A 12,611-nucleotide genomic window follows, 5' to 3' on the forward strand; every position below is an offset into this window, starting at 1 on the left:
TCGCTTTTACAGTCCTTGCCAGATTTTTATAAAACTTATAAGTTTACATCATTGGTTACATTGACTAGTACAATTTGAAAATCAGTGTCCTTTTAAAAAAAAAATGTCCTTTGAAAAATTAATTATATAGAACAGACACATGTTTATTTATAATAAAACCATTAACATTTCGAAAAACATATATTACATACATGAACCAACAACAACAATATGTAAATATAGGCTACTGACTTGGGATAAACACAAAAGGATGTGGTGGGGTTTAAACATCTTTGCGAGCTTTCAACCATCCCCTTAACCTGGACATTGGTGTATTAACAGTACATGCCACATAAGAGCAAACTATAAAAATCAGTTAAAAAGGCTAAACCCCAAATGCAAATTGTAACAAGAGGGATTGTGCTTGGTTTTCAAGCGATGGAGACAATCTTTCAATCAGTTTGATTGAGACCTAAAGCTGGCATGTCAGTTACTCCTAATAGTCCCTTGTTAATTTCTGTATCATTGTCATTTTGCTTAAGTTTCATTTGTTACCTTTTCTGACATTGAACACCGACTTGTGTGTTTTTTATGCTTCATTGGCTAGAGGTATAGGGGAGGGTTGAGATGATCTCACAAAACAAGTTTAACTCCGCCGCATGTTTACACCTGTCACAAGCCTCTGTCCTTTGTTAGTCTTGTATGATTTTATTTTAGTTTGGCTCATTTATATGTTTTGGAGTTAAGGATGTACTTAGGTGAGGTTAGGTGAAAATTAATGAATTAAGAAGTTAAAATTGATACTATAAGCTGGTAGAGCATCAATTAAGGATAAACATAAGCTAAAAATATTGATAGGTCATGGACCTCCTTTTCGAGATATTTGAGAATTAAAATATGGCGGGAAAAGGCTGACTCTGACTTTTACCTTATATTTGCATTGGTATTATTGGGTCTCAAAACAAAAGAAAGAAAATTAAGAATCTTCTAAAATTTTGGTAAATGACCTTTCATGAGCTGTTTAGTCTTATGTGAAAAAATAAATGGGTGTTATGGGGCAAAATATTTTACATTGTATTGTATGGAAAAACACCAAGGAGTCCGAACATTTGTCATAAATTCCAAAACCTCACCTAAGTACATCTCTAAGTTTAACATCTTTTTTATTGAATACGCACACATTTTATTTGTAGCAAGTTTTTAAGTTTATAACATATCTTAAAATTTATTTTAGAAACTTTAAAAAGCAAATGAGTAGGAAAACAAGATTGAATAAATTGTATGGTCAGAATGAAGTCAACCCAGAGGCATATATATAAAATTGAGAATTGAAAAGGGGAATGTGTCAAAGAGACAACAACCCGACCAACGAGCACACAACAGCCGAAGGCCACCTATAGGTCTTCATTGCATCGAGAAACCCCTACACCCGGAGGCCTGTTTTAGCTGGTCCCTACAAACAGTTAATGTCTGTGTCATTTTGGTCTTTTGTGGATAGTTGTCTCATTGGCAATCATACCACATCTTCTTTTTATATGTATACTTAAGTTCAGTGATAATGGACGTCATACTAAACTCTGAAATATACACAAGAAACTAAAATTAAAAATCATACAAGACAAACAAAGGCCAGAGGCTTCTGACTTGGAACAGGCATAAAAATGTTTTTTTGAGATCTCAACCCTCCCCTATACATCTAGCCAATGTAGAAAAAAAACAAGCACACAACAATACGCACAGTAAAACTCAGTTATAAAGAATGCTGAGTCCGATGTCAGAATAAGTTACAAAAGAAACTAAACAAAATGACATGTCTCAATGATACATAAATTAAGCAGTTACTGGAATGCCAGCTCCAGACCTCAATTAAAACTGATGGAAAGATTATGTCTTCATCATATGAATATCAAGTGCAATCCCTCCCCTAAGTGGTTTAGTATTATACCATCATAAAATATATGAGAAGCATGCCAACAACTGGTTTTAGAATAAATTTGTTTATTTCCGATACAAAAACCTTGTACATGAATCAATATTAAAGCCAAAATATACATACATCAGAGACATATAATACATTATGTATTATATGTCTCTGCATACATGTACAATATTTGATGTCTCATGTCAATCTCTCTGTGATTCCAAGGATTATACGAAATATTTGTCTTGGTATTTTCCGTCATATTCAAGTGCTCAAGGTCAAATGATTTATCTTTGTTTCACTTTCGATGTTGACATTCTTTTCCTTTTAATAATTGAACACGTATAATGTCACATAATACGGTTTCAATGACGTCGAATTATTCGAATTGCAAGTGAAAAATTTATTATCTTTGCTTCTTAGCTTATTTTGACCAAATTTAACCATACTGACTGCTAAAAGCGAATTGGTTTTTCACTATTTCACTTTCATAAATGCATGATTAAAAAAAATCATATTTAAAATATTTTATATATATCTCGTAGCTAGTGCCCCTTCAAAGGGGCATTGGCTGTCAAATACATGTTCACCGATTTGACTCAATTCTCATATTTGATTTATAACGGGTGTTGCTAAACGGCGGAAAATATGTATATGGACGGAATTTAAGCCTAGGGTTGAAATGGAAAGAACTACGAAAATCTATAATGACTGTACTAACGAAATCACACAACAGTTATGTTGCCGGCCAATATGGAGCTATAGATATCAAAGAAAAAAAGCAAACACTTTTGGAAATACATAAGAGCTAAAAGGAAAAAAATTGGCAAGAGGCAAAGGCGGATACAGGGGGCTGGGGGGATTTGGTTGATTAGTGAATCACTGAAGCGTGACTGGAGAGGCCCCCCTTAGGCCAGTCAGCGGGCTGTTTTACAGAAAGTTCTGGATCCACCACAGAGAGGCTATAACGAGCACGTGTCATTCATATAGGTCTATATAGGTTGCAAGATTTCCTTTATATTTTTCTGTCATTATATCTATGGTAAAATATGTACACAGGCTTAACAAATTGGACGAAGGGTTACTTTATGATGCTTATGATAATGTTTGTAATAAAATTTTAGATGCAGGAAACATTAATTGTTGGTATTCATCTATGAGATATGTACTTCAATCACTTGATATACAAAATTTCGATACAAAGCTCATTAACTTGATTAATTAAATTTGTAAAATGTAAACTTTGTAACAGTTTTAAAACATTTTGGTTGGTCAAAAGATCTGAAACCTTATCACAAGGTAATAGTAAATTAGAAAATTATTTCAACCTCAAGACTGACTTAGTAAAGGAGGAAATAACATTATTAAAGGGTTAGAAATAAGATCCAGATGTTAACAAAATATATGAAATAATATTTTATTGTTATAAGATTTAATACAACAGTTATATAAGACACATGTTGTGTTAGGCTCTGATCCTGTCCATAACGTTATAGAGGGTCGTTATAGTATGGTATTAGTTTTCTGTTTTGCTTTTTCCAAATTCAATCATATTGTGTTGTAAAATGATGCCCTTTATGGGTTCTTGATTAGATTAATAAAATTCTTATCTTATCTTATCTTTTATCTTACCTCCTATACATTTCTAGAAATATGATTGGTTAAAAGCGACCTCGTGGAGACCGTGTATATTCCATTTTAGGTTGATGGGAGGCTGGGCTTATTTCAATACACGGTGAGTAGTGGATTTACGACTTAGGCACTGTTTGATTATTTAAAAGTATTAAAAGTTCTGTATCACGGTTGTTGATAATAGATATTTATCGTTTACATTAGTTTTTTTTTTAGTGCAGACCAATTGAAGAAGGTTCTTAAAATTGAACACTTGAACACTTGAATACAGAAATAAGAAGATATGGTTTGATAGCAAATAAGACAACTTTATAGTCTAAATTCAACAAATAAAGATAGTCGGTAAGATAAATTCGTTATATAATGTGCTAGTGACCTAATGATGATGATGATCCGCTCTCACCCCATATGGAATTTACTGACCCTGTATATATCATATTGTCACTAACACACTATGTAACTAATAATATGCTTCTTAAACAATGGGAACTCTCCAAAATTATAGACTTGAATAGTGCTCTAACTTGTTTAGTTTTTACCCAAAATACAAGGGAGGATAAAAAAAAAATCGTCATTTAAGGGCAATTGTTACTTTAAAAAGTCCACTTACTACAACGGAAGTTTTGACTTGTTTGTAGATCTTGTCTTGCTGATCATTTTTGTTTTAAAAGTTTGTAGCTTTCGCTTATAGTTTTCAAGTCAATTAGCAAAATCACTAAAGAGTCTGAAAATGATTAAGAGCGAAAACTCTAATAACGAGTCGACTTACGATTTCGCCGGACAATTCATCTTATCTTGCTGGTAATTTTTGCTATTAAAAGTTTCTATCTATTTATTATATATTTCAATATTGTAGGCAAACATCGTAATTGGTAAAAATCGTCATATAAGGGCGATAAGTTAACATTATGATTAGGTAGAGCTCAACATTCTAAACATGTTTTTCACATCAGGTTTTCGCTATTCATATCGGATTTCAATAGACAGCACTTGCATTGTATACCTATGTTTAAGTTTAGCCATGTCGGCTATCTTGGTTGGCAGACAGGGCTATGCAGCGCACTTTTAAACTCATATGATAATTGTTGCCAAGTTTAACCAAAACTGTCGGACGTCCTCACAAAGGACATGTGTTCGGTAACATTTGGCCCAGTATTTTCAGAGAAGATTTTTGAACAAGTCAACAAAGACGAAAACGGACGACGGACGCCAAGTGACGACAAAAGCTCACCGTGCTTGGCATGGTCAGGTCAGATAAAAAAATTACCAGTGGCGGATCCAGAATTTTTCATAAGTGGGGGCCCACTGAATGACCTAAGAGGGGGCCCGCTCCAGTCACGCTTCAATGATTCCCTATATAAGCAACCAAATTTTTTCCCAAAAAGGGGGGGCCCGGGCCCCCTGGGCCCCCCTCTAAATCCGCCTCTGATTACCCTCAAAGTAAACCACCACCACTGAAGACCGAAGCAGGTCTACCAGCAGCAAACATTGCATGAACAAATCACTATAAATGTTACAGCTAAATATGTACCACTAAATAAACCGTTATATCCAAAAGGGAAAGACATTCATTCTTAGATGCATGATTTTTTTTTGTATTAGTTGTAAGTGGCTTTAAACTAGCTAGCAGCTACAGCGAGTTTCTCAGATCTAAACTTAATGTCTTTTTTTGTACCCTGCCACGTCCACGTCCACTCTGCGTTGTATTTGTATTTTTATCCATCTGATGAGTTAAGCCTTTTTCAACTGATTTTTATAGTTCGTTCTTATGTTGTACTGTTACACCACTGTCCTAGGTTTGCCGGTTTGGGGAGGGTTGGTATCCCGCTAACATGTTTACCCCGCCACATTCTGTATATATGTGTCTGTCCCAAGTCAGGAGCCTATAATTCAGTCGTTTTCGTTTGTTTATGTGTAACATACTTGTTTATCGTTCATTTTTTGCACATAAATTAGGTCGTTACTAGTTTTCTCGTTTGAATTGTTTTGAATTGCCATTTTGGGCCTTTTATAGCTGACTATGCTAATTGTTGAAGGCCGTACGGTGACCTATAGTTATTAGCTTTTGTGTTATTTGGTTTCTTGTGAAGAGTTGTCTCATTGGCAATAATACCACATCTTCTTTTTTGTATAATAACTTAAGCAGGGGCGAGAAAACAATTAGGATATGGACTCAAGACATCGAAAGTATGAGGGCCAGAAGAAAAAGCCATAGAATGTCTAAAAAATGTAAAATGAATTAGCAACTATCATATCATTATTCACGCATGATCTTATCAAATATTTCAAAAACAAGACTCGTTCGTTATCTCCTGCTAATTACTTCAATACTTTATGCTTTAAAATCTTTTATTTTAAATGTATAATTCGTCGGTTTCTATCCCTTGTGAACATGTGTTACACTATATAAAGCATGCCTATGTAGATAAAATAACTTAACAGAAACGATTTGATTCTCGCTGTTTCCGTTTTCCGTTTCCGTTCCGTATTCTGTTTCCGCCGTTAAGCAACACCCACCAAAAATAAGGGGTGATCTCAGGTGCTCCAGCCGCGGGTAAGCAGATCCTGCTCCACATGTGGCACCCGTCATGTTGCTTATGTGATAACAAATCCGGTAAATAGTCTAATTCGGTAGGTCACACTGGGGGTGTCCAAGTAAACAAGTTATTACAAAGTTTTTGAAAATATAATCACATAATCATTAAAAAAAATTAACAAGATATTCAAATATTAAAAAGACAGTCCTAAATTATCAAATAATCATGAGATATTTGGTTTGGTAATCAAATAATCACTAGCAGTGGCGTAGCTAGGTCATTTTTACGTGTACGCCCGAACCTTGGTGTGGGGTCCATGTCAAACAATTTCTTGTGACATAAGCTAACGAGTTATCGAGAATGGATACCATTCCAGTCAATAAATTCACCAGTAGCAACATACTATAGAATCTAAATGGTTTATCAGTTATGTTGAATTATTCATTTTAAATATATTGAACATTGGATACAGAGAAAATGTCAAAACCAGTAACTTTAAAATATGTTTAAAAAGAGCCATGGGGGTAAAGCACTCAACCAAGAAAAACACCCTTTTATGTCGAAATTTCGTAAATGAACATGTAATACCGGTAATTAATCTTTAGATATGTTCAGTGCAATATTAGATATCGCAAAGGGTTCTGGAACCCTGGTTTTTGTCTGGGATTTTCCCCGTAAAAAGTGAATCCATTTATCAGTCCATTGCAGGATTTAAAAAAAATCAAACATTTTCTTTAGATGTTTTTTTTTATCTGGAATATTAGTTTCGGCCCAAGTTTTATGACAATCCATGAAGGTTGATGCATTTATAATTTTTTTTTAAAGCCATACAGTCTATCAGCATAATACTGAAAATGAATAAACGAATTTACTTTCAAAACTTTGCTTCAGACAAAAATTGTAAAAAATGCTCGGATTCTGCTTAAGTTTCATTTAACTCGATGAAGTTTTGACAAAGTGATTGTTGTGTAACAAATGTTTACCCCAGACTATAACTTTACGTACCTGTTAAATTTATCCGTAAATAGTAAAATCAAATGGCAAAATCAAATGATAAAACACACGAAACGAATGGGCAACAACTGTCATATTCCTGATTTGTTACAGGCATTTTCAAATGTAGAAAATGGTGGATTGAACCTAGTTTTATCGCGCTAAACCTCTCACTTGTGCGACAGTCGCATTAAAACACGGGAAAACTAACTTCAATATTATGCTCTCAGTCAGTTTTCTCTTTTGACAATAAACGGGTTCTGTTCTTCTTCCGTAAAATTTCACAAATGTTTGGCAAAGTAACTGTTGTGTAAAAACAAAGTTAAACAACATACTGAACCTAAATATTGACGCCGCCGACGAAATTTACGATCGCTTAATATGTCTCGCTTTGGCGTTATAGATATGTCACAGGCTCGGTAAAACTCAAAACGAAACTCAGCGATACTGAATTGCTTTAAACAAAAGGGAAGCGACTGAGTATAAAACTCACAGTAGATTCAGACTTGACAAAAAATTAACAAATATATAATATTATACCATTTGGCTGAAAAGTAAATTTCGTCCATTTGATCCGCAATTACAAGCCATTGTAGAAAGAATTATAAAGCTGATATGCTTCTAACAAGTTCTTCTTATTTTCTTTAGATTAAAATATTATTTTTTTTTTATCAAAATTCAAGTGTACGCCCGGGCGTTTTGACGTAAACGTAGCTACGCGCCTGACTAGTTATTTAATCAGTTATAAAAACGAGTAAGTAATCATATAATAAAAAAAAAAAAACAAACATGAGGAGGATCTAAAACTAGCTTCACATGTTATATACATGTCTGTTCAGCTTTCAACAATATTGAAATTCAAGGTCCTCGATAAAAATAATATCTTGCGTTCTATGCCATGTTAATTTATTTATTTATTTATTTATTAATGAAATGCACATTTATACCCCTGGGGGTTGAAGGCATATACAAACAATACAATACAATATACACAATATGATGATATCTTGCTTTATATGTTTTTTTTTTTTAACTTATATACCAGTTTGATTTCTAACAAAAATATCTTTAAATACAGATAATAATTGTTTGCATAAAAATTGCTTCCAGGATCCAGCAACACTCATGTTTCTTAAAGTAAGGAAATCGAAGGAAAACGGGTCATTTTTAGCCACTGACTTTATTGAGAAAAAAATCCGCGGTCTCGATGTATTTAATGTTAAGAATTATAGGTCAAAGATTTCAAGATTTTATTGTACACTCTGACAGTTTACACTGTTACAAGAGGCAGATATACATAATATACAGCTTGACAGAAGTTGTATAATAACAGAACAAAATTGAAATAAACATATATATACAGGTCAATTTAATATAAGTCATCAAACACACCGTAACATACGGGTTGTTTGACACGTGATTAAACGATCCAAACAAAGACACATATCATGGCATACATATAGATATCTTATGATTAATTGGATTATAACACACAATTTGAATTAGGTAAGTACTAAACAGTTTCTTTTATCAAAAATACTTCATGATTTTTTTGCAAAAATAATCCGACATTATTGAGCACTTTTATATTTAAATACAATAGTATAGCAAACCAAATAGCTTGTCCTCTGTTGGATTAAAAAAATAATATCTTGGTATATGTATTTTTCTAATTCTTTCAATATTAGGGTTACAACATACTAGCAGATAATGAAATTCATTTCCTATCACCCCCATGTCACATAATGTGCATATTCTGTCCTCACGAGGTATATTTAACCATACTGTCACTATTTGTGGGGGATTTCCCCCATGGAGGCTCCCAAATTGAAATTTTGAAAGAGCAATTGTGTCCATAATTTTAAACTAAACAATTAATTTTATAATGACTTTAGGTTTATTAAAGTATGAAGAAGCCATAAAACAACATTAAAATGTATTTGAAGGCCTCCTTAAAGGTTTTTTAGGACTATAACAGCCATCTTGCACACAAAACCCCCACTGGCATTTTGAAAAGTTGGCAGGTATGATTTAACCATCTACCGGCTTCTATAGGAAATTTTAAATTTGAACATCGCAGTTTACTCAGTTGTACTCTGCGTTGTTTATTTAGTTTCATCAAGTAGCCTTCAAGACAGAAATCCCTTTTAAATGATAAATAAAGTTCCCCTCTTGAGGCACTTTCAGCCATACTGTGGCATTTTTGTACAAATTGGTCTTGTAAGATTTGTTTACGGCCTTCAATATTGAGCCTTGGCTCACCGAACAGCAATCTCAGCTTGTTTTTGCACAAAAATTGCTTCCAGGTTCAAGCAATACTGATGTTTCTTAAAGTAAGGAAATCGAAGGAAACGGGTCATATTAGTAACTTTACTGAGAGAAAAGAAAATCTGCAGGGGCTGTGACCAGAAATCTGGGATTTAAATTTTAATAGTTTGATGCTTAAAACAAGGAATAATATATAGCAGCCTTAGGGAGCTACCATTTGATTTTTATGGGGGGGGGGGGGGGGGGGGGGGGGGGCTAGGATGAAATTTGAAAAAAATAGGCAGGACAGGAGTTTTGAGTAAAAAAAAAAGGCAGGATGAGACACTTGCAAAAAAAAAAAAAGTCAGGACGACAATTTAGGTAAAAAAAAGTCAGGATAAACTAAAAAAAAAAAGGCAGGACGGAACAGAGTGAAAAATAAAAAGGCAGGACAGAGATTACAGCTAAAAAAAAATGCAGGACAAAATTTTTCATCCTAGCCCCCCCATAAAAATCAAATGGTAGCTCCCTTAACCAATGTATGATGATTCTGAATGAAATGTAGACATGATAGAGACAGGTCTGTAAAAATTAAATTTCTTTACATTTAAGAACTGTACAAAGGAATCCTTCCTCTAATGTACGGTACTGATAACCAACAAATAGATTTGGAAAGCATCTTGTTTATAGAAGGCCCAAGCACCTAACAAAGTTTCATTGACACTACCGTTTACTATAATCCTTGGAAATAGTATCAGACATAAGTGCACTGGCAGAAAAGGAAAATAACTGCTCCTGGTTTAACATATATAACCTTGATATTAGACCCTCCTTTAATGATTTGTCCTTATTTTATCCAACATCGATACATGTAATAAAATTAAAAACTTATTTATTTATCTGGTAATTTTTAAAGTAATATTTTTTCACTTTCTTGCCATATCTTTTCACCACTGTAATCTGGAAAGTGTTTACAAAGAATTCATTTTTTCAGTGGCTGCATTGGTAGGATTGGTATTTGATTATAAGTAAGGTCAGAGCTATGCAAAAATGTTTTTGACATCCGGGATGATCCCTTGCCAATTATAGAATTTTTGAATATAAAATTTTAGCGTGTTTCATTGAATAGCTGCTATATGGAAACAAATGTTATAAAGTGTCATTTTTTTGGACATTTTTGAATAGTGAAGTTTTTAATTGATTAACTCTATATTTAAGGTACTTTAACTTTCCCTTTTTCAATTTTCAAAAACATGCCATGAATCATCCTCTGCATGATTCTTACAAAGACCTAGGTTACTTAAATGCATTGGTCAATATTATATACGCATTATGTTTACAAGAGTTACTGATGCAGCTTCTAATGGCCTCATGATTGTAAATCAAATCAAATCAAATTAATTTATTGGTGTAAATTCCTATACAGAAATTATACTAGCTGACATTTGCAAAATACAAATACAAAAATAAACAAACAAACACAAAAAAACATATTTTCTCAATGATAAGAGATACATATTTTATATCTACATTGCGTGGAGGTGTTATTCATAATATATTATTAATTCAAGCTATTACAATATGCTTTAATACTATAAAAGCTCTTAGCAACATTATGTTTGCTTTAAATGAATGTTCAAATCATACATATCGCTTATTCCAGCTATACATACAGTACTAATGTCCACATCATTACTTTTTAAAATGAAACTAAACTTATCTTGTTCAGACATATGAACAAAAGATGGAACTATATCACTTTAATTACAAAAGAGTACATTTGTATGATTGTAGGTTTTACTGTTCATAGATTAAAACTTTTCCCTTTTGCCGAATGCTTTAATATCTGAAGCAAATTCTGTTACATAATTTGGTGAAATGTCAGATTAAATTATTTTGTACACAGCGCTAGTGTGAAGCGAGTAGATGTGTGTGAACAGATTAATTACTTATATGATCATGTGACCAAAAGGTTAGAATTTGACTCAAAAATTAGTTTGACCTTTACATGGACAATAAGCAGAATTAAAGTAACTTATAGTTCGATGTGAAACTAAATGCTGTCTTTTTTCTGTTCTTCACAATGGTTTATATGTAATACATCTTCCAAATATCTGTAAATCTGTCTTTAAGTTAAAAAGTTTTTCAAAAGCAGAAGTGGGGGAGGGGGATTGCCTTTCCTCCCCCTTATGATGCTACATTTGTGTTTAATGTTAACTTTTTAACAGTTCCACAACAAATGTTACTTGTTTAAGTACTAGTTAAGAACAACCTATTGAAAAAAAATAATCATTTACCTAATTTTTTAATATTAAACATTTCTCACTTCTTGCAGCACTACAGACTGACTTAGTTATCTAAATTGGTATTCAGATGCATTTAGGAAAGCCAGACAGTGTAACTTCTCTAGACCTTCAACAATGATAGACCATATATTTACAGGTATGTTTTCTATTAAGGCCCTTTGTGTATATCAAGTGTTCCTCCCTTTCTGTCTAGGGCGTGTCACTGATTGGACTTCCCAGGTATGTTTGCCGTTAAGATCCCTTTGTGTATATCATGTGTTCCTCCCTTTCCATCTAGGGCGCGTCGCTGATTGGATTTCCCAGGTATGTTTTTCGTTAAGATCCCTTTGTGTATATCATGTGTTCCTTCCTTTCCATCTAGGGCGCGTCCCTGATTGGACTTCCCAGGTATGTTTTCCGTTAGGATCCCTTTGTGTATATCATGTGTTCCTCCCTTTCCATCCAGGGCACGAAGCTGATTGGATTTCCCAGGTATGTTTTCCTTTAAGATCCCTTTGTGTATATCATGTGTTCCTCCCTTTCCATCTAGGGCGCGTCGCTGATGGATTTCCCAGGTATGTTTTCCGTTAAGATCCCTTTGTGTATATCATGTGTTCCTCCCTTTCCATCTAGGGCACGAAGCTGATTGGATTTCCCAGGTATGTTTTCCTTTAAGATCCCTTTGTGTATATCATGTGTTCCTCCCTTTCCATCTAGGGCGCGTCGCTGATGGATTTCCCAGGTATGTTTTCCGTTAAGATCCCTTTGTGTATATCATGTGTTCCTCCCTTTCCATCTAGGGCACGAAGCTGATTGGATTTCCCAGGTACGTTTTCCTTTAAGATCCCTTTGTGTATATCATGTGTTCCTCCCTTTCCATGTAGGGCGCATCGCTGATTGGATTTCCCAGGTATGTTTTCCGTTAAGATCCCTTTGTGTATATCATGTGTTCCTCCCTTTCCATCTAGGGCGCGTCGCTGATTGGATTTCCCAGGTATGTTTTCCATTAAGATCCCT

This window comes from Mytilus galloprovincialis, chromosome 8 (assembly GCF_965363235.1).
Source record: "Mytilus galloprovincialis chromosome 8, xbMytGall1.hap1.1, whole genome shotgun sequence".
NCBI classification, from domain to species: domain Eukaryota; kingdom Metazoa; phylum Mollusca; class Bivalvia; order Mytilida; family Mytilidae; genus Mytilus; species Mytilus galloprovincialis.